General features: G+C 43.6%; 1 long non-coding RNA gene across 1 annotated transcript in view; it reads left to right on the plus strand.

Moving 5' to 3' along the window:
- Positions 1–24,585, plus strand: part of LOC126403541 (uncharacterized) — a 155,239-nt gene that overhangs the window by 122,043 nt on the left and 8,611 nt on the right. The window lies entirely within an intron of this gene.

The following is a 24,585-nucleotide window of genomic DNA, read 5'->3' on the forward strand; positions in this document are numbered from 1 at the left end:
CTTTTATTTTGAAAGAGACTGTATCAAACTGTACATTTCCTGTGAAAACAGAAGTGTATTTTGAAAACAGACAATGCATGTAACAGGCTGAAGTTGACACGGCGTCCCAGAACGTCAACAACCAACACACCCAGGGTACCTTGGACGTCATATGTGGACGTGGAAAGTCCATGTTGATATGTGACGAGGTCGGAGTCAGACTGTTGGTTCAGCCAGCATGAATAAAGGCACATTGAAAATGTAACTTGTTCATGCTATAAAAGCCTTGATCCCCATTTCACGCCCTGAACCGACAGCGAGCTTACTCCCATGCATGGCTGCAAGAATCATAATTTTTCGCCTCCAAACCTCCGTCAGCCCCACAGCCTCTTTGATCGTCATGATAATCGAAGGCATTGTAATTTACATGCAACGTTTTCACATTTTCGACATGCTATAAAAAGACCTCCCACAGACGGGAGCTGTTGATGCTACCTGACAGGCATGGCAGAGCGCCAGATGAAGACTGCTGAGGTTCAGCTCAGCCGCAGCTTTTATTTTACCCCGGTAAATGTGCGACTTCCTGTGAGAATTAAAACACTCTTCAAACATTATAATCCCATTAGGAGCACAGATTAGTGTTTCACAATCTAATCATATGTATCTATGTACAAAAATGTCATTAACTCTACACGTGCCCCGTTGAATATTTTATAATGTAATGTAACAATTAGCATATACTTATTGTTCTTATCGTGCACTTATGAGCGCTGCTTCAAACCGTGTTATCGGAGCTTCTTTCCGGCTCTCTGCTCTGCACAGCAGGCTTTGATTTTGCTCCTTTGCTTTCACTGAGCTTATCGGCAACTGGCACAAAGTGAGCCATTGCTGTAGCTCCGTCCAATCAGCTGCAAACACACGCTCTCCACTTCCTGGTCTTTATCGACCCGTGACATCTGATTGGACTGAGAGGAGCACAAATGTCCCCTTCCTCTCATCCACGCTCTGTCGTGCTTTTCTGAAATGGCTGAAAGGTTCATGGTTATTATTCATATTCATCTTGTTACGTGTTTATTTTGTAATATTTTCACATTTCCTGAATGACAGAGCAAATTAGATAAACAATCCGCCCCTGGACCTTTGGGATCATTACGGCAGGGAAATAATAAGAGCTACGGCACAGAGAATACAGAACGTGCCGGCGTAAGTGGAACGAGCGAATTAAAACCGTAAGAATCTGAGAAACAGGACTAACGTCATTATGAAGATGTGTCTCTGAGACAGACAGGCGGGCAGGACAGACAGCAGACAGCGGCGGTAATGGCACTCGGCTCTCAGCGGCAGCACCAGCTGTGCCCGATCCAAATGGGCACCGACAGCGATTCAGGCCAAGCAGGGTCAGATGAGGACACAAACACAGAGGGGGGAGGGGGTGGGGAGGTTGGGTGGTGGGGCGGGCAGAGAGATGGAGAGAGGAGGAAGAAAGACGAGGAAGGCAAAAGGGATTGTGAGGAAGGAGGGAGGGAGGAGGAGAGGAGAGAATGAGGGAGCGTTTGGTACGACGAGGGAAACAAAAGAACAGCAAGAAAGGCAAACAAAAGGCTGGGCGGCAGGGTTAGAGCCATGAATCTGTTTGCTGATATATGAGGCCAGTAATGACTTTGTGGTAAACACAGATGTCACGAAATCATCGTCCACCTCCTGTTTGATTGATTTGATGCAGATTGCCTTTATTACATAATATCTGAGGAGAAATTTTGCGTTCTGTGTTTGAAAACTTCAAATGTCCAGTTTGAGTTATCCTCTCTGGTTCCTTCTTCTGAGGAACAGGATCGTGTATTTCTGCAGAGCCCATTTGTCATTGTGCTTCAGTGTTAAATGATGTCCAAACAAATGTAGCCGTGCGAAACCTTTGGCTGCTGCAGCCTTGAAATTATTCCTCATTGGAAGATTCTGCACCGCGTAATTTGCATCCAATATCAATGCTTAGTGCCAATCCAGGAGGTCGTGTCAGCTACTACATGTAGCAGTGTGATGAGCGAGGGCGTGGAGGCGTCTCTGTCACACACCTGAACATTTGACTGCAGCCAATTTCTTTGTGGAACCTTTTGAACTCTGCCATAGAAACAGTTCCTCAGTGCACATGTTGGTGTTTGTGCTTATTGTGATGTCGTTTCATGGAGTATTTTCAAATGCTTCATATTCTTAAAATCTGCAAAATCTGTAGAACCTAGAAAAAATGTCTTTACGTCGAATTTAAAAAATAAACACACAAAACATACTGATCCAAAATATTTCTAAATGTAAAAACATGATCAAAATATTTCTTAACTTATTTTTTTGAGCAGAGTGCAATGAAAAGAAATATTTCCCCAGTGCCTACACTGGTATTTCTTGGCATTTTCTAAGGCTTAAATCTGTACAACCTAAAATCTAAAAGCTCATGTGAGTCAATAAACCATAATAATTGATACAAGTATTGAAATTGTGTCATAAATTAAAAATAAATACAGCAGACATTCCTGGCGACCTGCTGCTCAGCTCCTTTGGTTCCACCGCACGTTTTCACCATTTTTTGGATCACTTGTAGCGTGATGATGTCATCGCACATGGACAACATGATGATGCAAAATACGGAAGTCACAGCTTTCTGTTGCAAAACAAAAGAACATTCCTGCTACTACAGTTTTTATTTTAGGTCAGTTTTAAACAGGATCATGTAAACAACAATCCCCTGCAGCCATGACGAGGCAATACTGTGGCGCCACTGTGCGTTTTTACCGTCTTACGGACCTCTTGTACTGTAACATAACGTAATGACATCATTGCACATGGACAGCATGGTATGAAAGATACTTAGCTTTCTGCTGCAAAAAAAAGAACACTCTTGCTATTGCAGCTTTTATTTTAGGTCAGTTTTAAACAGGATCATGTAAACAACAACCCCCATGGCCGCCCGCGGGAGGTCGGTTTACAGAGGGTTAAAAAATCAGGTATTCTTAAAAAATTCAGCGTGCACTTTTCAGCTGCAAACAGGAGGTCTATTTTCAGAGAGTTAAAGGGATAGTGCACCCAAAAATGAAAATTCAGCCATTATCTACTCACCCTTATGCCGAGGGAGGCTCAGGTGAAGTTTTAGAGTCCTCACATCACTTGCAGAGATCCAAGGGGAGAGGAGGTAGCAACACAACTCCACCTAATGGAGGCTGACGGCGCCCCAGATTCAAACGTCCAAAAACACATAATTGAAACCACAAAATATCTCCATACTGCTCGTCCGTAGTGATCCAAGTGTCCTGAAGCCCCGACATAAAAAGTTGTTTGGAAAAACGTCATTTGAACTGTTTTTAGCCTCACTGTAGCCTGTAGCTCTGACTGCCTCTCTGGGCACCGCGCTCACATGTGTGCGTATTTCGGGGCTTCAGGACGAGCAGTATGGAGATATTTTGTGGTTTCAATTATGTGTTTTTGGACGTTTGAATCTGGGGTGCCGTAACTCTCTCTTCCCTTGGATCTCTGCAAGTGTTGTGAGGACTCTAAAACTTCACCTGAGCCTCCCTCGGCATGTGAGGACTCTAAAACTTCACCTGAGCCTCCCTCGGCATATGGGTGAGTAGATGATGGCTGAATTTCCTTTTTTGGGTGGATTATCCCTTTAAGCAATTGCGTTTAATGGCGCCACAATAAGTTTCACTCAATCAGATTAATGATAGCGTGAGCAGAGGAAGAGTGTGTCTTTGTTCCTGCAGGGCTCTTTTTAAATTTTATTAAAACAGTGCTGTGCCTTTATTATAACAATAATAACACTTAATATAGTATATATAGAGAGTATATTATTGTAGTCTGCAGTAGTTTAGAGGAGATTTCAAAATATGATATATGCATGTATCACAGTGTAGCCTAGAAATATTGCATTATTATTTAGCAGCCATGTCACCCAGCCCTTGTTGAATTGTAAATTTTTGAACATGTTCGCTACATGATAAATACAAATGTAACATTTCTGTGGTTTGCAGAAATGTACAATGCCAACAGTGTTTTACACACAGAACACACAACTTTGTACTGTGCACACTGGCACTAAATGTTGCCATGCAGTGTAGATTGTGAGGTGCGTGATCATTTAACACAAAGATTATCTTTCAGGATATCGAGCTGTTTTTTGTCTGTGTTGCTAACATGTAGCATTGAATTCTTTGGTCAGCTTGTAATGAACTGAATAAAGTCTATGTGGGCGGGAGGGAGGTGGAATGTTTCTCATAATCACATCTCAATAAAACACAATTTGTTCCTTATTAGTTCTGTCTTGGATGAATCTTTATCTTCCAGGACTGACTTGTTCCAGTTTCTATCTACACTTCCCATCGTGTCTGCCTGCAGCTCCAAATTCAATCCTCTTAGCTTTGTCTTTTCCCAGCACAACAGAAACATTCCCAAGACCGAAGCCAAACCAGATCACTGATAAATGTTAAAACCCTTATGAGGAAAACACTGTCAGAGGGGAGACGACCAGTCCAAGCCAACAGATGCTGATTAGCGGCCTTTGCACAGGGCTCTTTTCTTTCCAAGGGGTCGATTGCCAGAGAATAAATTAGTGACCGTGCAATAAATTAGTGACCGTGCAGTACAAGAATGTTAAGGAGCCTGGCATCCCGATGGAGATTAGCAAAACAACTGATAAGTTCATTCTGTGGTGGTCCTCAGCAGGTGCTCCTCTGCTTTTATGACCCACATCTGTGATCCTCCTTTGGTAAATATTTAAGGGATGAATCCCGACAGCAGTTCTGCTTTTGGATTTCAATCTTTTCTGCTGGTATTCTGAAGATTTGATTGGCAGCTGGTGCTCTCTTCACCCCCAGGAGCCGTTGACTGGTGTATGTACTCAACCAGGGACACTCCAAAAGTTTTATGTGGTGAGGAAGCTACATTACCCCAACCTGCCTCGTCTACTTCCAAAAGGGATTTCTTACTTACTGTAAATTCTGCGGTATAACCTGCAGGTCTGTTGTTGCTGCATCACATGCTGGTTTATTGAGGCTTCTGCGGTGGAGCGGTCGGTCTCTTTGCTTCCTGTATGGTGGGATTTCTGTTGAATGTCAGCGTAAAATGATTAGACCTGATAAAAATGAGGAAAAAAGGGATTTGGGGGGAAAGAGAAAATTGAACAACCAAACAAGATCCAGATGCAGAAATATGTCAGAGAAACCTATGTTCTAATTATCACAATTAGAGACTTTGCCCTGGGTTTGAACAAATCCTGATAAATGGGCTCTGGGACTCTACTGTTGGTCGACTTGGGGGTCCGGGACATGAACATGTTTGAGAATCTCGAATGCAAAACTGCAGCTCTGCTCTCCAACGTTAGACGGGCGGTATTGGTCTGTTGCGGTGCCGCCATTTTATGTCAAATGGACTCTGGGGAAGATTAGGAGATACTTTTGTCAGACAGGCCGTGGCTGAATAGAGAGAGAGAAAGGGGAAATTTAGAGAGTTTGAGAAAGAAAAGAGGCAGAGCAAATGAAACTGGACGATGAAGAGCCATGGGGAGACCGAGTGAAAGAAAAGGGGCTCAAGAGGGAGGGAGAGGTAAGCGATAGAGAGAAGGCCAAATGTGTCTGGGAAAGTTTTGAAGCTGAGGTGCATTGTGGGAGAGCAGACAGTGTGTCTGGGGGGTCTGAGGTGTGGATTAATGCCAGCGATTGGAGGAGGGCTGCCGCAGTTGTGCGTGAGCAGAATATCAGACGCAGGGAGAAGAGAGAGAAGAGAGGAGAGAAGATGGAAAGGGTGCAGACACAGAATTTTGGAAAGGGGTGATATTCTACGCCTGAAGACACTAAAGACAAGCCGCTCTCGCCGCATGAAAGAAAGTGCCAGTAAACTTCAACAAAAATGTAAAACAGCCCACTTATAGAGCCCTCATTTGCATGGAGTTTAGTTTATAAGGGGCTGTGTAAATTAAAAGTTGGACAAGGACTAATCGTGAAGTCTTAAAGTAGGAGGACAACACTCGGGCTCGACTAATCGTCCTGTAATGTTTTAACTGTAGTCAGCCTGCAGAGAGCTGCTGCAGTCTCACCAACCAGCCACAGTTACAGTCCAGGATAGTAAAACTCAGGTCTGGTCCACCGTGTGCGTTTGAGGCAGAACCCGTAATCCCTGATCTATGAAATGGCACCATGCAACTTTCATTTCTGTATGAGAAGCAATTTGAAGGGATTACAAGGACTGCAGCAAACACATCCTTTGAACCCCGACTCAGGCTAAAGGCTCGACACAGTAAAATTTCATTACAGCGAGATTATTGTGGATCTCCCTCGAGTTTAAGGCACTTATTTGTTTTTTATTCCCTGAAGGAAACTGTATGCTAGTTATCTGAGAGCCAGAGGTCGTATTGGAGTCAGTGTGTCAAGGCCAGTGAAGGATGAAGTAATCTGTGAAGCACCCGTTTAGAGCATTCTCACTCTGACCTCATCACATATCAATGTTTGGTCATGGACTTTCCACGTCCACATATGAAGTCCAAGGTATCCTGGGTGTGTTGGTTGTTGACGTTCTGGGACAGGAAATGTACTGCTTATATAAAGTCTCTTTTTTGGCTTTACAATCTTACAGGAAGTGAACACCGGCCTCCTGGGTGAAAGTCCATGGTTGTTGGTCATCATCTCATTTTGTGCCTCTATGATTGCAGATTGAACCCATTTCTGAAGTCTGAGTTTAACTATGATGATTCAGCTTCTTCATTCAAAGCCTTCATCGTCCACATGTGGACTGTATACGGAGCTTCTTATTCACATCCTGATTTGTTACATGCTAAGTGTTACCTGATGAAGATGTAACGGCAAAATGTCATAGCAGGGAACACTTGATGGTCACATTGTAAGAGGAAGTAAGTTAAACTTCAGGGATATCAATGTGTCCATTCAGGACACACAAGTGATTGTGAATCAGTTTCAGCTGCTTTGGGTCAAATCAAAGAGACAACAGGTGCAATGGAGAGACAAACAGGAAATGGTTTTACATGTGGTGTCCACAGACAGTTGCTCTCTCCTTATCCTTCCTGACTGATTCTTCTCTAGTTTGGTCTTCTGCTAGTGTCCTTGGCACTACTGGTAGCATGAGGCCGTACCTGCAGCCCAATCAGGTTGATACCAGATACCAGGAGACCGGCCGTTACACCAGGAGAGCTGCACAGGGCCGTAGAAGGGCATCAACCCAGCAGCAGTATTGAAAAGTATTGAAACTGTGTTATACATTAAAAAGATACATCAAGCGTTCGTATCGACCTGCCTCTCTGCTCCTCTGAAACATACTGCACATTTTCTCCGTCTTTTGAAGCACATGTAACATAACGTGATGACATCATCACAAGCAAACAACACAATGGCGCAAAATACATAAATCTTAGCTTTCTGCTGCTGCAAAAAATGAACACTAACTATTACAGTTTATATTTTAGAATGATTTTGAACAGGATCATGTGTACCACACTCTCCCTCGCCCATGATGGGACGGTACTGTGGCATCGCTGAGCACGTGCACCATCTTTGTAGCATAATGTAATGATGTCATGGCACACAGGGAACTTGATGATGCAAAAGACGGAAGCTTTGGCTCTTATGTTTTTTTTCTTTTTACTATTATTTTTATTTTAGATCGATTTCAAACATGATTACAAAAACAGCGAACCCCGTGGTTGCCCGCGAGGTCCATTTTCAGAGAGTAAAAAAAATGAGTTGTATGTTTGTCATAAAAAAATCATAGTGTGCACTCTTCCTGTACGGCACTCAATTATATCCTGACTCCTTAAAATGGCACTTAGCCATTGTTTTCCCAAATTGTGGACATTTATGGCTGCCGTTCTTCTACTTTGTGTTAGCCGCTAACTGCTAACAGCTCCTTTTTCAATCTTTTGCGGTGGGTGGCATGTGCCGTTTATACAGACACTGTTTTGGCGCTGTTACTTCCTCCCGGCGCAGATTAAAGGCGAGACAACTCTTTCCCTCCATTCCATGACTGTACCTATATATAAGGTGGAGAGGAAACATAAACTGTAACTGTAAACTATAAAAGGAGATAAAGATTGTCCAGTATTTACCTTTCAGTAAAACTGATCTTCAGTAATTCCACTGGAGTTATTTTTCATGTCAAAAGACATCAAAATCCAGCGCTTGGTAAGTGACGCTCTGTGTCAGACACCAACAAAAGCCATCCTTTCACGTTGGCATGATACGCAGCTGGTTGCCGTTATTGTTTAATGGAGCCTAGTGGCATCGCGGCTGGACAACAAAGAAATGAAGACAGCGTAAGTCTGAGTAAGGCGGGCAGGAGGGTAGTCTCGCGTGACCAGCCTCCCTTACTTCAGAATGGGAGTCTGGGGACATTCGTTTTTAGTTTTGAAATAGAAATGGGCGGGGATATCCAGACCACGTGACGGCGTTGCCATAGATGCGGCACACTGTAAATCCTTAATTTCTCCGATCTTGTGGACGTTGCAGCTCTGCAATATAGCTGACTCAAATTAAATAATATCCATTCTAATCTCTTCTTGCGATGCACTGAACACTTCCTTTTCTGTTGTACTACAGACAACAATTCGGGGAACAGCAATTCCGGTGTAGGCGGATATAAGGCAATGAAGTACGGAAGTACACGGATTTGGATCCAATCACATCACTGCCGCTGGGAGCCGGCGCTAGTTCTATTACAACTTTCCTATGGGAATGTCCACAGACAACAGAGTCAGCCAGCGTGCTGACGGCATCGGCCTCTGTGTAAGAGACTAGCGGGAGAGGTGGAGGATAGAACCAACAACCACAGGCTTTCACCCTGGTGGCCGGTGTTCACTTCCTGTAAGATTGTAAAGCCAAACCCTCTTTTTTCCTAAACCCAACCACGTGCGTGTGTTGTGGAACAAAAGTAATATAAATTTACAGTGTTGTACTGACGTAGTGCTTTTATTTTGAAAGAGACTGTATGCAAAATGTACATTTCCTGTGAAAACTGAAGTGTATTTTGAAAACAGACAATGCATGTAACAGGCTGAAGTTGACACGGCGACAGCACCCAGGGTACCTTGGACATCGTATGTTGATGTAGAAGGTCCATGACCAAACGTGGACACGTGACGAGGTCGCAGTGAGAACGTGTTGGATATTCTTTGAGCGGGGGAAGCGGCTGAAGATCGTCCAGTGTTTATCTTTTAGTATTCAGTCATTTCAGTGCAATAGTTATTTATGAGAGGCATAAACTGGTGCTGACTGCAGAATCTTTGGCAAAATGATGGATCCCACAGCAGCAGACGTGCTGTGACTGGCCCAACTAACAGGCAGTTTGGGTTTTGGAATAAAAGAAAAGGTCATGATTAGTTAAAGTTTGAGGCAGCTCAGTTTCAGCATGACACAGTGAGATAGGGCTGTGGTCTGGAAAAAGTTTGGTTGAGTTAAAATTTGGTAACAAATGCAGGCGAGTCTTTGGTTTCTGCCCACGGCTGCAATAGAATCCATAATTATCCAGATGAGTAGATACATTTTATTTTGGGCGATCTATTCCTTACACTTGAATAGACAGAATTCCTGTCATGTGATGTCAGCATGCAGCATGCCCTGTTTACCAAACCAGCCAGTCGGTGACGCCTCATACCAAAGAATACCAAAGAGATGAGGGAGGAAAAGAGCTCGTTTTAGTGCGTCCGGCTTTCTGTGCTCGTTCGCTGCTCTGCGCTGTTTCTTGCTTTTAATTCGGCGAGATATCTCTTCCTTCCACCTGAATTTAATTTGGGCAAACAGGGTAAACTTGCAGCACCTCAGCGGAGAGTGTGTGTGTGTCTTTGCTCCTGCAGCTTAAATTGAAGCTGTCTCTCTGTCTCTGAGTGCTGTATTGATTCACTTGGCACCCACTTATGTCCTATAATGGAACAGAGCTCATGTGCTGTCACTAGCGTTTGGCGAACTGCACGACCCTACCTATTAATTCCAAGACTAAAAACACGACAAACAAGTCCAGCATTTCTGGTTTGCCGAATGTCGGCCGCTCTCACGGTCCTATTACCGGAGCTGGAAGTTATCAGCAAATATCAGTGACAGAGGAGGTTTTTCGCAGTATTATGATACAGTGAAATCTGGAGCTGCTCCCGAGCTGTGAAAGGCAGGCATATGGAGAAATGGTCTGTATCTGTGCCTCAGTAAACCAGAGCCAAGTCCCGAAATGACTCCTTCTTTTCTATTCGCAGCTGAGGCTAACTAAAGATTGGTATTTGTTTTTGGTGCATGGAAGCTTTCCAAGAAATGTGTGCATGTGTATGTGTGTGTGTGTGTGTGTGTGTATTTCTGTGTATGCACTTTTGTTAGCACATCCATGAGTGTGTACGTGCAAGCCAGTCAGTCTGCTTCTGGCTGTGTGGGACGCTCTGGGAGACGAGGATACAAGTGTGTGTGTCCAAGTGTTTATGTGTCGGAGTAGTGGGGCGTTTTGGGAAGAGAAGGACTGAGTGAGTAGTAGCTATACCTGGACTGTCTCTTGCGTTTTGGGAGGTGGGGGGGAGAGAGGAGGAAGAAGGAGAGGAAGAAGGAGTGTGCAGGGAGGAGGAGGAGGAGGGGAAAAAAGGGAGAGGAGAAGAAGGAAAGGGAAGGGGAGAGGTTCAGGGGTGACAGGAGGATGGCTTCATGGCTGCATTTTCCCTTCGCTGAATTTCCACACTCCCCTTTCCCTTTTTTGTTTGCCTTATTCAGCTGAGCGAGTGAGGGAGTCAAACAGACAAGGAGAGTTTGCAGTTTCAAGACTGAAAAAGACGAAAAATCAAGCCAATTTTTTCCGATTTTTCTTCTTCTTTTTTTTTTAAGGCTGGGATTTTGGCTGTCTTACAAACAGATGTTGCTTGTCATTTGCTCGTAGTGCAGGGAAGCAGCTTGTAGATTGCAGAGGTTTTTACAGGCTGAAAGATTACCTCTCGCTTATTTATAGTTATTATTACCAGCGTGCGGTGAACCGAAATTATAAAAACACCTAAAAAACTAGTTTGTTTTTCTGTTATCGTTTACTTTTCCCTCCTTTTCTCTCCCCCCACCAGCACTTTCTCTCCCTCTTCCCTTTTTGCTTTTTTCCTTTTGTCTCACTCTTTCCCACCCTCTCCCCAAGCTCCCTTTCGGGGTGGTTTTGTTACTGTAGTTGCATGTTTGAGCTGGGTTTTTTTTGATGGGCCACAGTGGACATGACTGCCTATACCTTCTGCCAAGCACCGTAGGCCCTGCAGAGTAGAGAAAAGAAACATTTGGAAACTAAACATAAAGGCAAATGGGTAAGTCCTCATGCTACCAATGTGCTCCGAGCTGTTTCTTCTCTTTGCTTGTCTCAATATTCAGCTGTGTGTTTGCTGTGTTTGTCACATGGCCGAGCTCTGCTGGGATGTTTACTGTATATTCGCCGTGGTGAAAGGGCCCTAAACTGAACGCTACCTGTTGGGCTAGCCGGGGCTATCTGTTTACACTGCGTGTTATTATGAAGTGCTAACGACATACCACTTCCTCACCTTCTTCACCTCTGTTGAACCCCCCCTACCCCTCCCTTCTGCTACACACACACACACACACACATACACACACACCACCTCTGTTGCTGGGTAGATTTGGGCGAGCAGGGCGGGTAGCGCCGCTGGGTTTGGCCGCCGGTGCTGTTCAGCGCCAAACAATGCAGGTGGCGGCCCTTAGCTGGTCTTAGTTTTGTCGGCGTGCTCTCCGAGTCTTCCTCACACACACAAAAACACACACAGAGGTGGCAGCGTGGGCTGGCAGGGTGCTGCGGACCCTGCTGACCTCTTTGTCCAGCCAATCTCAAGGTGTCTTTCAGCTCGCTGGCAAAGACCCACTGACATACTTTAAGCAACTTGGCAACAGCTTCAAAGTCAGACGTCTCATTTAAATTCAGGCGGGGGGAAGAGAAGGAGAAAGAGAACTTCAGATGGACTCTGAAAGTTGAAATTGGACGACTCACTCCCTTTTTTCATCTCCGAGTTTCACAAGTTTTACTTTGTCACTTGTGCTGCAGAGCGACGACTCTGCTCACATCAGACAGGAATGTGCTGAAACACTGTTTTAAAATCGGAGCGAAAGCCTAAAAAAGCTGCTGATGTGAAGTGAGTGAAGAGAGAATTGTTTTAATATCAATAATGACTTTATCAGTCTGTAAAAATTCCAAGATAACAGTCCTGTGAAGTTTCGGTGGTTTGTCAGTTTAATATATTTTTGTTCTTGCTGTTATTAGCTGTGTAATATCACACAGTCATTTTTGTCATGAAATAACAATATTACGGATCTGTGCAAAAGTTATACACCTTGTCAATTTATGTCGTAGTCAGGCGGAAAGTGGGGCAGATTACCCAGGGCCCCAGTGAAAGGAGGCCCCTTGAAAAGCTTGAAATAAAAAGTTTTTTATCTCTAATTAATTCATGCCTCAACTAGATTAAAATTGGCTGAATAAAATGTTAAAAAAACCTAACTATATGTATTTTTAAAAAACAGTGGCCCCTCTCTCGCCCCTTAGGGACTGTTAGTTATTTATGAGGGGGGAGGAGGTGGTGCAAAAATGGGGAGGCATGTCAAATTTTTTTTTTTAAGCACTGGGGAGGGACTAATATTTTTTATTTAGACTTAAGGGAGGGACATTAAAATTTAAATGGCTGTATTTTGTTTTTATTTGTCTTTCAGAAATTTCCAAAGTTACCTCATTTATCAGCCAGAAACTGTAAAAACAGAAATTATCATTGGAATTTCAAATTTCCGACATTCATTAAACACATCATGTGCATAAAACACTTCTTTCAGAAAAAAAATCTGATCTTAAAATAGTGATATTTAATCAACATCACTTTATTCTACTTCTCATTTGAAATTTGACTAAAAATAAACCATTTGCACGACAGCAGTGAAAAAACACGACTTTAATCATCTTCAACTCAGTTTTAAAAACCTAAATTTATGTTGGAGGGAGGGTCATGTATTTTCGTCAGTCACTCAGGGAGGCTCAAGGAAAAATATTTGTAGCTTCGGGGAGGGTCAGAATAAAACTACAAACAAGTCATTACCCAGCAACACCCTCCTCTGATAAATACAGAACAGTCCCTTGAAGGCGCAAAATTGTTGAGTCTCTCTCTGCGCTAGAATTAATCTCTAAACGCAGCCATGTCCTGTCTTTCCCCAACAAAGGGGTCCCAAAAAAATAAAAGAAAGAAAGGAAAGTGACTCTTACGTGGATCAAGAGCGAGGACGGGCGGGCGGGGGCCACACAGACCGCTGATGCACAGGGCCCAGAGCCTAGTGATTTGCCCCTGTTAACATGACCTAAGGTTTTATCTTTGACTCAGTCTCATAAACCAGCTGACCTCGTCAGTGTCACAAATCAAACAAGTCATGTAGAATCAGTTCATTATCTTCAGACAGCTGATGTTATTCATGCAGTGTTTACTGTACAGTCAGGCGTCCTCGTGTCATCACGCAGCCTGTTAAATATCCACTGGCATTAATGACGCTAAACTCCTACACAGCGTTTTAGGAGAGCAATTTTCCTGCAATTTATTTTCAACAGTTTACATTACTTATGTCTCATTTGAGCTCGGCCACGTGCCTCTTAAAATACCACTCGAATTTTTCCACCTATCACTCAGCGAGACGACTCCCTCGTGGTGAGGAAACTGTGATAAACAAGTGTTGGCATAATAATTCCAACCTGTGAGCAAATCATGATACAAATTTCAATGTGTGTTGGCTCAGAAATTGTGCAGTGCATTGTGGGATCAGGAGCTGAGTTTGTGGACACTGTGTGAGTGACGTATGACCACCAGAAAAATGTCTCTTATATCGTGAGTAACATTTTATAATTGGGGGAAATCATCTCTCTGTCACTTTTGCTTTTTTATTATTTCTATTTCTATTTTAGTTTTTCCTCTCAAATGGCAGCACGTGATTATTTCTAGTCTTTGAAATAATTGTGAACGGTTCAGTCGTGAGGTAGAGCAGGAGGCTTCATCATTTTTGTTGAATATTAGGCGAATTAACTGCATCTAATTTTCAGCAATAAGTGGTGTTAAGGTGTGTGAGTCGAGGTTTAAATCATTAGAGTCTAACGTGAAATGTCTCCTGAGAGAAAGGTGCTTCAAGTATAAAAGGTTCTGCTCATTTCCTCCGTCCCGTCACGCTGATGGACGTATGAAGTCATCTGCTCACGGCCCCGAACCCGTAGATCCGAACTTGTGTTAACTGACACCACAAGCTTGTATCTACAGGTCTGCGTCTGTGCAGCTCCAGCGACCCGAGCAGCATCAGCAGAAATACAGCGGGGGCCGCTCACCAGCTCTCACCAACTTTATTAACTGTTTCCCCGTCACACATACCAGCAGCTCTGCTTTCCTCTCATCAAGGAAATAGTGGAGAAAGCTTCGTCTGTTCTGGGATCCAACTTTTTTCCAACAAAGTTTAGGCTTCTTATTGAAAACCTGAATTCTCCAGAACATGTTCTCTCAGCCTGTTGAAACTCACTCTAAACCTCTGTAAGAACATCTCAAACAAATATCGATGTATGTGAGTCGAGTTTGGTTCTTCCAGGTTCTTGAACACTTTGCACGCAGCTCAGTTCGTCTTCTCCAAAACGTAATTGGGCTGCGAGGGGTTAAGGGAGGGCCAGCGACGAGTCAATTAAAAGGGAAAATGTAATTATAGCCACCATTTCCATGTGTGTATTTCAAATGTTAGTTTGTGGAAAACTCTGGAGGAGACAGAGCTATTTCAGTCAGCAGTCAATTAGCTGCAGCTTGGCCTTTCTAGTGTTAATGAAGTAGACATCGGCCCAATTAGAGGATGCATAGTGGCGACGCTTGTTTTCTCACATATGCCCATTACCTCCCACATGTTAACAGTTTAAAATGAGCAACTGCGTGGCTTTTCTTTCAGACAGAAAGTCTGATCAACATTTGGGGGGAGGTTGGGGTGCGTTTGTGTGTTTTGGGGTCGGTGACGTAAAGAGAAGATTTGGTGTTTATCCGCTCTGTGTATAGAGACTGTATCTAAGATGCAGCTTTAAAGGGTAACTCAAGTATGTTTTAATCTGGACCCTTTTGTCTCATGTAATTGTGTCCAAGTGACGAATGGCGACAACAGTTTTTGATATTGGTCCAGTGTTGAGTGTGACGGCTGCAGCTGGCAGCAGCAAGACAGGCTGCAGTGTAACCACTTGGGGCAATTGTGCATCGTCAATTTACGTCTACTTAAAGTGTCTGTCTTTGTCACTGACAGGCTCAGATTGGTATTCTAAGTGTAAGACAATGTAAAGGATCCCTACAAAGACAGACCTTTTTTGAAAGAGTAAGATCCTTTTTGTTTCACCAGAAACAGCCTTGAAATCGCCATCGCCAACTCAACCAGACTCCATTTAAAAAAAACAGTTATTTTATCAGCATTAAACACACTTCATTCAAAGTCCACCAACAATAAAATAAAAATCATAAAAGCCGTCTTGGTTCGTCTTTTCACTGTTCCACCAATCAGCATATCTGGTTTGGTTGAAATTAACCCTTAATTCACCCAGTTAGATGTGACAACATGCTGCCTCTACACACGCTAAAATTACTGCTTATTTAAATGGAGTTTGGTGGCGATTTCAGAGCTCTGTCCCATCCAAATAAAAGGATCTCACCAATTACTAGAAAGCTCTATCTCTGTAGGGAGCCTTTCATAATGTTGTCAGACACTTAGAATAACAATCTGAGCCTGTCAGTGACAAAAACCACCAACCACCACCAAACTCCATTAAAAAACACTGTAATTTTAGTGTGTAAGAAAACAGCACATTTTCACATCTAACTGAGTGAATAAGGTTTTCATTCAACCAAACCAGAGCTGACTGTTGGAACAGTGGAAGGACAAACCTAGAAAGCTTCTGTGAGTTTAATTTTGTTACCATCAGCTTTGAATGAAGTGTGTTTAATGCTGATAAAATTACCGTTAATTTAAATGCAGTCTGGTGGGTTTCGATTTCGAGGCTGTTTCTGGTTTAACAAAAAGGATCTTACTCTTTAAGACAAAGCTCTATCTCTGTAGGGATCCTTCCCAAACTGTGTCAGACACTTAGAATACAATCTGAGCCTGTCAGTGACAAAAATAAACACTTGTAGTGGAAGTTCATTGAGGGTGCGCAATTGCCCCAAGTGGTTACACTGCAGCCTGTTCAGCCCTGTTGCTCAGTATTTGATCAGCTTGAAAAACTGTTGTTCCTGTCCGTCAATGAGAAACAAATGTGGGAAAACAGGGTTGAAAAACACCAAAGTTGCCCTTTAATATGTTACGATGACTTTGAGATGGGATAAAAAACAAAGAGCATCATGTTAAACATGTATTATTATTTTTATTTTTCTCCTGACTGGCTTCCTTTTGTGGTCGAAATGTTTTTACTCCCAAACCCTCCCCTCCGAGCCATGAAGCCCTGGTGTCCAGGTCTGCTTGCTCCCAGGTTGAGGTAGTAGGTTGTATAGTTGAGAATTACACCCCGGGAGATAACTGTACAACCTCCTAGCTTTCCCTGAGGTACGCATGGCGCTCTGCACAGCTGGATCAATACCATCAAACGTTAGTGCTGCACCAGTCACACCAAAAAAACAAACCAAACAAAAAAAAAAAAAAAAAAGAGAGAGAGAGAGATACTGTGGCTCCACGTGGTCAGTAACAATCCAGGCTGTTTGCTGATGGAGGGTTTCTGCTTCTGGGTCTGTGGCGCCAGCGTGTTAGACCGAGAAGTGTGTGTCTTTGTGTTTCTGGGATATTAGCAGACTGATGCTGATATTTATGGGATGATATATAAATATTCAAAGTGTTATATGTGACCTTTTTACAGGACTAAATATGATCTTAAAACAGACGCTGCTGCTGCTGCTGGTGTTTCCCTGAGATTTTCATTCTTGCTGAAGTTAAATTACCTCCTTTAATCCTCTGTGGTGTTGCCTCGCTGTTTACACCCACACAGCACATCCTCAATTAACTTTTGATACTTTTAAAAAGAGCCAGAAACCAACAGTGCTGTTTATATTCTAACAGGACTTTCTGGAGGGCGTGTTGAGTCCCTTTTTTGGGGTCTTCCTCTCGTAGTTCAGCTCAAATCTCTCCACAAAAACGTCCTGAAAAAAAAAAGTCTTTTTACAATTTGGAAAAAATGAGATGCACGATAACCCATGAGTGAAGTTTAATTTTTAATTGTTTAATTTACTTTATTTGATAATTAAGTTAAAGAAAACTGTTTGTTTATGGGGTCACCATGGCAGGTTTTGGTTTTGTGTATTTAGATTTCTCTTCTGTTTAAAAACATAACAGTCATCATAATTTTCTTTTTATCTCTACAGATGAACTCAGATGAGTTTAACAGTGTCAGTGGTGATAAAGTTCAGGCTGTGACTGTGCAGTCAACTGTAACAGTGCACTGTGTGCGTCCTCTCTGCAGCACACACTGTATGCTCTTATTTAACACACATCTTTCTGACATTTACAGAATAATTGCTTTATTATTCTCCGACTCTTCAGAGAAGACGAAGGTAAAGTTAGCTCTTCAGTCGATGTTAGTGAGGATGAATCAGACGAGCAGCAGCAACACAACACATGGTGGAGACACAGTGTGTGAGGAGAGACTCACAGCAGGACGCTGACAACAGGCTTTTAAATGTAAAACAAATCATCAAACTCTGAAACATAACTCACTATTTTGTTTTAAAGAGAGTTAAGATGGTTTAGTTTCATTAACTGTTGATGTAAAGTTGCAGAAATGTGCTTAAACTCTTTCACACAATCGTTCCTCTGGGCTGGGAAACTTTCAGACAAACACAAAGAGTTCATTTTTAATATTTTTCTATTTGAAATGGCTTTATTTTTAAACTTTTAAATATTTTACATGAGTATTACATGCAATTTAATTCAAATTATAAACAATTACTCCCTTTTTTATTAAAGGTAAAGCGCCCAAAAGTTTATCTGCCCAAAAAAATATTTTTTAAAGCTTCTTTAAATCATGTTCATTTTGTCTAAAAAACAACCAGCATTATAATGCGTACTACTGCTTTTATGATCAATAAATCTGCTGGTTATTTTCTCAATTAATTGATTTAATAAGTTTGTTTATAAAGAGTGAGGAATGCCTGTCGCAGTTTCCCAAAGTTACATTTTAAAGTAGATTGTTCTGTTAAACTTGCAGCCCAAAATTCAAAGATATGAATATTTACTGACACAGAAAAGCTGCAATAATCACATCTAACAATTAATAATTATTGACAGTAAATTTTCTGGCAGTCGACTAATCGTTAATCGTTTCATATATGTTATAACTTTTGTATCATCGTGATGTGGTGACATGTTTTAGACGTGAATCAGCTTATTACCAAAAGACCCAAATCAAAATCTCTCTGTGTGTTTTAGGGCTCTGACCTGTGAGGTGTGTGTGTGTGTGTCAGTTGTCAGCAGAGCAGTATACTCAGCTCCAGCTGATCTGAAGTCGGTAAAGTTGTAGGTGTGTGTGTGTGTGTGTGTGTGTGTAGCAGGCAGGTGGAGATCAGAAGCACTGCACTGATGCAGAGCTGATGGGACTGACATGTGAGCACTCCTCACCACGCTCTGCGTCTGTAACATCACTTCATTCCCACTCTGAGGTGACGTTTTATTATTCGCTCAGTGATAACCTCATTAATGCCGCCGCTCGGTGTGCAACACGTCCGGCTGCTGCTGCAGGCTTGTTTGTGCGCTGACAGATAGCTCTTGTAGAGGATATCAGACACAAAGGGAGAAAACAGAGTTTGAGATTCGAACACGAGCCTCAGACGGCGGCGTCCGTTTACACGCTGTAAAATCAGTTGTCACTGCGAACAATTCTTGTCACAATATTTCCAATCAGCAGACGCAGACTGCGTGGAAACTACTGCTGTCAAAATATCTGACATGTGAAATATTGTGACACTCAGGGAGGAATAGGAAATTACAGAAAATCCTTCAAATAATACATCATGACGTGGGATTGGCTTTTTAAACACGTTCATTTGATTCACGGCTGAAATCCTTTATTTGTTGATCGTCTGCGTTCAGACTGAATCTCTGCTCGTTTCAAACTTAACTTTAATAGAAACTGAGATCAATCACAGCAGCTCCTGGTGCTCACTCCCTTCCCTCTGTGTCTCCTCACTCAGCTGACATTTAGCTACCAATAAGAGCTCCTCCTTTACCTCGATCTGCTCTCCTCGTTCTAAGAAATGCTGTTTTTTTTGTCCTGTGAATCTCCTGGTGGAGGAATGATAATGACGCCGGCCTCTGCTGCAGCTACAGCCGCTGACTCTCCCAGCGCAGCAGCACAGTGTGTGTGTCTGCCTCACATGGTACATACTGAGGACATACCAAGGCCTGGCAGTCGCCTGCCTCCCTGTCTACCAGGACGTGTGTGTGTGTGTGTGTGTGTGTGTGTGTGTGTGTGTGTGCGGCTGAGGTAATAGGTAGAGGAGCAAAAGACTGCCCCCTGTTGGTCACCTCTGTGAAGTGTCCTGCTGCTGCAGGTTCAGATTTGGTGACTTGGCAAATGATGGAGAACACCAGAGAAGTGATTTAATGGCACACACGGCCGTCCTAAAGTGAGGTGTGTGTGTGTGTTTTAGATGGCTGTGTGTGCACGCACATGTCTGCGTGTGAGAGTGTGTGAGTGTGGCGTGATGCATTAATCGAAACCAGAGCAGAAAGTGAGAGCGTCCAGCTCTGTGGGGTTTGTGCGGTCTGTCTTGTCCTTCAGTGCCCTCCTTATTTTTTCTCTCGATCGCACACACAAAGACTGTTTTTATTGCTATTTTTGTACAAAAAAGGGAAAATATACAGATATTAAATTCTGTGTTAAATACGACTGATAAGAGCAATAATAATAACAACAAATCCTGCAGAGATACAGTCATAGTCAGTGATCAGTCTACCTTAGGGCGGGGTGACATGTCAAATCAAATATCACATGTTTGATCAAATGCTTTGATATCCATGTGGACGATTTTGTAGGGTTGATTCTTGGAGCTTTTAGCTTTTTGATAAATGATAATCAGTAATGTGTAATGACAAAGTGCGTGACGGCAAACAACAGCAAACAGTCTGGCATGTTCAGAAAATGACAGTACTTTACTGTAATACAGGAAAATACAACATTTAAGATACAACGATATCCAAAATCAAATATCTAGTCTCATATCCTGATATTAGGGCTGTGCATTAAACAATTATATTGATATCATTTTCTTTGATTGAGATAAAAGTCTGATAAATCCTCCATATAATTAAACCAGCCATACCCCCATAGAGGGGGGCGTAATGCACCTTAAACACCACCTGCTATTAACCAGAAGAAGAAGAAGGAGCAGTTGGTATACCTGCAGCTGGAGCAGCTACGTGACTCTCCCTCGTCAGTTCACGATCAGCCCCCTTCGCTCCTCGGCCCAGATTCCCGATAAAATTGCTAAGTTATCGATCAGCTAGCTATGAAGTTTTACGTTAAAAGAGAGGCGGTTAAGGTTAGTGTAAGGATACCTTACCTGGTCTCACTCTGAAGTCGTCAAAATCCAGCTCTTGGTCAGTGACTTGTGGCGTCAGATGCTGACGAAAAAAGCCGTCCTTCCACGTCTACGTGATGTGTGGCCAGTAGCTGTTTTAGTTTAATGGTGTCCGGTGGAATCGGGGGGAAAGAAAGTTACGAGGGCAGAAGTCCAGTTAGGGTCCAACAACCATCGACTTCCCGAAAGACTGTAAAGCCAAATCCTCTTTTTTGTTCCTAAACCCAACCACATACTGCTGAAGGGAAAAACAACGTCACTTTGCGGTGCTTTTATTTTGAAAGAGACTGTATGCAAACTGTACATTTCCTGTGAAAACAGAAGTGTATTTTGAAAACAGACAATGCATGTAACAGGCTGAAGTTGATGCGGCGTCCCAGAACGTCAACAACCAACACACCCAGGGTACCTTGGACGCCATATGTGGACGTGGAAAGTCCATGACCAAACGGATGTGATGGTCGTGTACGCTACAATGTGTCTGCAGCTGTCTTGCAGCAACAGATCAGACCGGCGGCCACTAATACGTACAGTTACGCTATAACGTTATTTTTTTTGTTTCGGCCACAGATAACAGCCCAGCTCAGCCCACAACTGAATTCACCACCTTACGTTAGCTACAGTAGCTTTACAGTCAGCTTATATAGTGCTGATGAAAGTTAGCGAGCTAACGTAACTGACTCGCAGCTGTTTCATCAGAATGATACGACACAACATGACGAAAGGTGACATTTATAAAACTTTGCTTGACAGTAATTGACCCCACGCTGCCTCACGACGTCATCGAAGTCTGTCTGTTGTTGTTTTGGTCGAGAAAAGACAGAAATTGCATAAAATAGGTTGAAACCTTGGACAGGAAGTTTTAGTTTTGGCCTTTTCTTTTGTTTCCATATTGAGCCAAAACACTTTAAAGCATCTTCACACAGAGTTTGATCTGATGACCAGGACTCAGATTTCTTTGTTGTTTTATTTATTGAAGGTAATTTATAATTGTTGAATCTTTCCCTCAGATTTGTGAAATGTTGTGCTGTTTGTTTGTCACGTTCTGATAATAAATGATAGTTTAAACCTCAATTTATCATTTTCAACGTTCACTCAGGAGCAAAAAATGATTTTGACTTTTTTATCAATATAAACTGTTTTAAGTTTTCTATGGTGATCACATTTTCAGCCACATCGCCCGGCTCTACATGACATATCACTGCATATTACAGTGTACTAGACGCATCTTCTTGCTGAGCCTTTATTTTCATTTTCATCATCAGCGTTGCCATAGCGATGACCCAATGACCTGTGCAACGCCTGTCCCCATCGTCCCATCAATCAGATGTGACAGCTGTCAGTCACTGTGGCCACGGCATCGTGCTTAAGCCGTCCAGCGAGTGTGTTCTGCTTGTCAGCCTGCCCTGCTCGGCACACACACACACACACACACACACACACACACACACACATGGCGTCCACACTGTATATTTGTTTTCTACCTCTCCGGCTCTGCGGCCCAGTGCTGCTGTGTGCTTATTTGCAGTCCTGCTGCTGTTTTCTCGGATGCGTGGGCTAGCGTGACAGATCTGGGTCTCTCTTGATGTACTACTTGGCTAGCTGGGGCTGATTCCCGGCCATTACCAGCAGATAACAAATACTTATAGAGAGTGAAATGGGATCGGTAAATCAGTGGCGATGAGCTGTCATTCACCCGGATGCAAAGTTTATCATTCGCCATGCAGCTCGACGCAGCTTTGCACCAAAATGAATCTTGATATTTTACAGCCATGTATTTCCTGTTTGTGTGCATAGTTGGTGTTCTGCACCTATGTGTCTGCATGTGTGTGTGTGTGTGTGTGTGTGTGAGCCTTTGTCTGCCTGCTGCGGGAGCTCATCGTCAAAGCAGGCTAATATTAGTGAAGACTGGCTCTATCTGGACACAAAGCAGGTGGTAAATGAGGATAGCTGCACTGCCTGCGTGTGTGTGTGTGTGTGTGTGTGTGTACATGTGTGTCAACAGGGAGATTTTAAAAGTGGTGGCGTCAGTGTTTTTTCGGGGGGTGTGGGGGGGGGGGGCTGGCTGTAGATCCAGATGCACAGTTTTCTCCAGCAACTGCAGCTGTATAGAGATAGAGAAACGGCACAATGCGCCGTCTGCCAGACAGCAGTCAAAGAGGATTGGAGATTAGCCGGGTGCAGACACAGTCGGTCGATCAGTCAGTCAGGGAGGGAGGGAGCCGAAGAAAAGCAAGAGGGCAGTGTGGTCTCAGGGATTTTTCTCTCTTCCCCCCCTTCCCAGTCTCTCCGGGCCCCGTCGCTGATTTGAGCCTCCAGCCGGTTGTACGTCGTCGCTCTCCTTCTCTGCTCCATCTGTCCCTCCCCCCATCATCTCTCCTCTTTCTCTCCTTCCTCCCTCCCTCTCTCTCACTCTCCCTCTTTCTCTCTCTCATACCAAAGCCTGGGGGAGCCAGTGGAGATTAAATGTAGCCTCTATAAGCCAAAGCACATCATGTAGCAATGTTTCTATGGTCCCTTCTCTCTCACACTCTTTCTCTCCCTCTCTCTGTCTCTCTCTGTCTGTCTGTCTCTCCGTCCTCCTCTGAAGCGATAGTGTGAATGATGTCGGCTCGTGTGAGACACACACTCAGGGAAAGAAAGGAGAAAGAGAGTGCGAGGACTGGAAAAGTGGATTTTTGTTTTTCTTTTTCTTTTGCATGCATGCAGAAGAGAACAGAGGATTTGTTTTATGGGTGGAAAACGGACAACGGCAAGGTGGAAAAAACAACGAAAGGAGGACTACTTTCTCTCTACCTCCCTCCCTCCCTCCTTCCCTCCCCCCTCCCCTCCTCCTCCTCACCTCTCTCCCCCTCTCTCTCTCGTCTGATACAGAGGAAAAGTGGGCCTCTGGCTGTAAGCGATTACAGCTGTGAGGCAAATTAATGGATGATATTTCTCTCCCCCCTTTTTCATTTAAAAAAAAAAATGCTTTTCCTCCTGCCGATCAACACGAGGAGAAAAAAAAAAGAGCCAGAGGGGGGAAAAGAAAGAGTAAAGGAAAGATTGAGAGAAAGAGGTGGAGTACTAATATTGGGGAGAAGGAGGAGGGGGGGGTGGAGGGGTGGTGGTGGTGGGGGGGGGGGGGGGGTTATGGTTTTTTCCTGTCTTCCCTCCTTTCCAGCTCTGCATGTGATTGAAAGAGAGAGAAAACAATGCGAAGGAAAAGGGCGAGGAAGAGAGAAAGCGGAGCGAGACAAGAGATCAGCAGGCGCATTCGTTTTGTCCTTTAACTTGGATTTGTGTGTGTGTGTGTGTGTGTGTGTGTGTGAGAGAGAGAGAGTGTGCGTGTGTGAAAGTGCATGTGTGTGTGTGCATTTTTTCCCTCGCCAACCTGCCTCGGACCTGCAGGTTTGGGTAAAAAAAGTAAGTAGAGGCTCGAGTGCAAGAAAGGCAAATGAGTGTGGCACTGTTTTGTGTATGCAATGCATGCAAGTGTATGAGTAGGTGTGTGTGTGTGTGTGTGGTGTATGTGTGTGTGTGCAGCCCCCCCCCCCCCCCCCCTCCTCCCTTCGGTGAGGCAGCATACTGGTATGCTTCACAGGCACTGTGGCCCCGGCTGCAAGCACTGATTCCATGGCTCGATGCTCGCTCTTTTATTTTACCTCTTTCTTTCTCTTAACCTCTCACACTCTCCGTCTACGTCTCTCACACACACACACTCTCTCCGTCTCACACACACACACTCTCCGTCTCTCACACAAACACTCTCCGTCGCTGTGTACCTGTTCTATCTAACCTTTAAGTATCACAATTCCCTTTCAGCGTTTTCTGGGAAGAGGAATCCTTTCGCCGACTCTGTCTCGCGACTCTCCTCCCCAGACTGCTCACTCTCGCTGTGTGTGTGTGTGTGTGTGTATGTGTGTGTGTGTCGCTGTGTGTGTGTGTGTGTGTGTGTGTGTGTGTGTACAAGAGAGCGAAGAGATAGAGGGAGAGAGAGCATGCACATGGTTCATTCCGGCTCGGTCCTACCACCCATC

The sequence above is a fragment of the Epinephelus moara genome, chromosome 2 (assembly GCF_006386435.1).
Source record: "Epinephelus moara isolate mb chromosome 2, YSFRI_EMoa_1.0, whole genome shotgun sequence".
NCBI lineage: Eukaryota > Metazoa > Chordata > Actinopteri > Perciformes > Serranidae > Epinephelus > Epinephelus moara.